We start from the raw sequence: 3353 nt of genomic DNA, 5'->3' as shown, positions 1-3353 counted from the left end.
TGGGGAAATAAGATACTTTAAAGATGCAATTTAAGGTCCCAAACATTTCAACATTATTGTATCTACTCCACTATGTGTTATTAGTCTCACTGAAATCAGTAGAAATATTTAATGAGAAAATTGGCAAGATATGATTAATGTTTGCAGGATCAGGGCACAGATGTATCTTGTCTTTGGGCACAAAATAAATTAAATGAACATTTGTGGCCAGCAAAACTCAAAACATGGCTGCAAATGGAAAACAGGGAAGTTCATATAATGGATCCAACTATGGCCCTTTTGGAAGGTTGTCAAGGAAGAAGAAGCTCTTAACGTTGAATCATTCCAGAATTTCCATAGAAATCAGTGATAATTAACTGTTTCCATAGCTGCCACCCCAAGTCAAAAATTATTTTAAAATGCATCTCTGCTTGATTTAAATTTCAAGGGACAAATGGCACATAACAAGGGCGAAGTGAGATAGACATGGTGTTTGCTATCATAAGCTCATTAACCAATTAATCAAAGCCCAGACAGATCACTATGTGCTCTCAGCTAATCACCTCCCCACTCAGAGCACCCATGGAGGACCCAGTTTCACTCACAAACCCAACTTCACACTCACCCTCCCCAAATCTTCTCTTGATCTGGAGTTTGCCTATAAAGAATTTGACATCAGAAATAATAATTTGACCTCAGAAATGATGAGACACTCTTTCAAGAGTCTTTCCTTTTCATACTCTGAATATTAATTTGAGCCACATCACTCATTAAAAAGAACAGTGTCGTATCTTCCATCCTCGCTTGGGACTCATCATACAGACACTTAAAATTTTGATGAATGTAGGGTATGGGAGGATCTTGGGTCCCAACCACTCCTGAACAACCTGAAGTATGTTAAAGGTGGCTCCACAGCTGGGATGTGCAGCTGCTGTTTAGGTACGTAGCAGATATGAGCTGGCAATGTTCTAAGCAGCAGCCTTAATGCAGAGATGTGGCTGTATACTTTCTTGCTCCAGTGGGAAATGCAGCAGAGAGTGTCTCATCCACACTCCTGCTCCTGATTTCAAGTAAAACTGGGGGGAAGATGCTTGTTGAACCAGCTGATCAAACAAACTACACTTTTACACTAATTAGATTTTCATTATCAGGATACCGAGAAATAGAGTACATTGCACAATTTATTCCCTGTCTGTGGGATGGCTTTTGCTGAATAAACGACAGCAAGTCAGCTGTGAAGGAGCCATCCTGCCTTCCGCTGGAGAAGCTACTGCTTTTCATGAGCATTCCTGGATGTTATGAAAAGCTGAGAGAGTTTTCATTTCTCAGAGATTTCAAAATTCAGTCTGTATTTATGAAATATGGAGGAATTATATTTCCCTGCAAGTGACAACAGAAAATTAAGGCTGACATTAGTCCTGATACTTTAGGGCTGGTCAGTGGGGGAGGATTTTTCCCTTAAACAGGAGATTACTTATGGATTTGTTCAGGTATTGAGACAACAAGAAGACAAAGGCTCAGAAATTTTCCTGAACAACATATTTACTGCTTCATCTTCTTGTTTGCATCCCCTAAAACTCAGGCAATCCCCAGATTTCCATTTATCTAACTAATGTGCCAGTTAATCTTATACTGGGTGAAATTCACTCTGCACAGACTTGGATGAAATATCTCTGGAGGTAATGCTGCCTTTTCCTGATCAATTTGCCCCTTGGGGTTTTTGCCTTATGGCAAAAAGCATGTCCTCTCCTGGAGGAACTGCTCTTCCATGGGTACATAGTGAAGCCACGCTGGAAGGCACTCTGGTCTCCCCAGAGGTGTGAGCAGCTTTGGCATCTGGTCAGAGCCCCAGACTACAGCTGAATCAAAGTCTTCTCCACCATCAAGGCCTCACTCCTCTCTGGGCCAAATTTTGCATCCTAAAGCAGGGGCTGTGGGGAACAGCTTAGTTTCTGTGGAAAAACTTAGTTGCAAAGATAATTCTGCACCAAAAATAATACTGCATCACTTCTAGGTACATCCAGTGAAAGAGCTGCTGGTTTTAATGTCTTTCTTTCCCAAACTTCAAGGTAATGCTTGGAGCTCCCAGGCATCCTAGCTGCACACCAGGTCTTCTTAGTTCTACCTCAGACGAGGGTTTCCAGCCAGTAGGGAATATTTCTAATGAGGTCTGTCCTGCTCAGAGCTAGCTGTAAATACAACTAAGCCACAAGCCCAGCAGAGCAAGGATGAGCCTTTTCTTTGTGACTACATTAAACACTAAATTTAGTTTGGAAAGGAAAAACAGGTGTTTATACTGGACACAGCCTCTGGAGGAGGTACTCAGCTAACAGACCACTGCCAGCTACATGGCAGCCTGTGTCAACTACCAGATGTAAAAGCAGGTTCCTGGTGATGCTAGGGCTGATGCTGAGCTCCTGCTCCCAGCTCTTCTGTGTCCTTTCTGTGGACACAAACTCGGCTAAGGAGGAAGCACTGCCAGTTGGGAGCACTGTGGAGAGGTAGTTTGAAATTCTAGGTCAGGCTCAAGCCAAAGTGTCAGTTTTAAGGAGGACCCCAAGGTCTTCAAACATGACTCTTGCTGCTGCCACTACCTATACCCAAAGGGTTACATTACCTTCAGTGTATTTTTAACTTAAGAGAGAGAAGAAAAATGTTCCTTGGCAGCAATCTCCTCAGATTCATCCTTTGTGCTATGTGCCCAGGGCCATTTCCGGTTCCAGTTTAGGTCTGCGCAGGTCCTGGGGAATGCAAACCCCCTCATCCAACCATGTGCTGGAAGACATGTGATGCTAAACCATGAAATGTAACCTGTCCTGCAGTTATGGGAAAGCAGTTTGGAAAAAGCTGCAATTGAGGGTAGTGGTGCCTGCTCAGACTCCTGCCCCACAGGCAAGGCCCTGGCTCTGCCTGCAGCACCTGAGCACTGTGGGACAAGATATCTCAGTGTTATTTTTATGAGATCATAAAATAGTTGCATTCAATGTGTTGTGATATTTTGCAACTGCATTTTTATGAACCTAAAATAGCAGCTTGCAGTTACTACTTGGAATAAATTGCTATCATATTTGCTGATCATTTTATTATGCAATGTCAAAACAGCTGCTGCTAAATACCAGTGAGTTATATTTTATTGTCCTCTAAGATTAGTTAGGAGGCCTAAGTCCATCATTTAATCTAGTCTTTGCAAAGCATATCCACTGAGTTGGAAAATGGGAGCTTATTTGATGCAAGGGTGGGGAGGGAAATTATATTCTGCAATTAATGTCAGCATTTAAACTGGTTTTTTTTTTTAAAGCAACATAGTTGTGCTAATTCCCAGTGCTCCAGTATCAAAACTACTTCAAAATATGAAACCTGCCTTAAAAATCACG

This window comes from Erithacus rubecula, assembly GCF_903797595.1.
Source record: "Erithacus rubecula genome assembly, chromosome: 20".
Lineage (NCBI taxonomy): Eukaryota > Metazoa > Chordata > Aves > Passeriformes > Muscicapidae > Erithacus > Erithacus rubecula.
The sequence above is the reverse complement of the archived record's forward strand: the minus strand, read 5'-3'. Positions refer to the sequence as shown.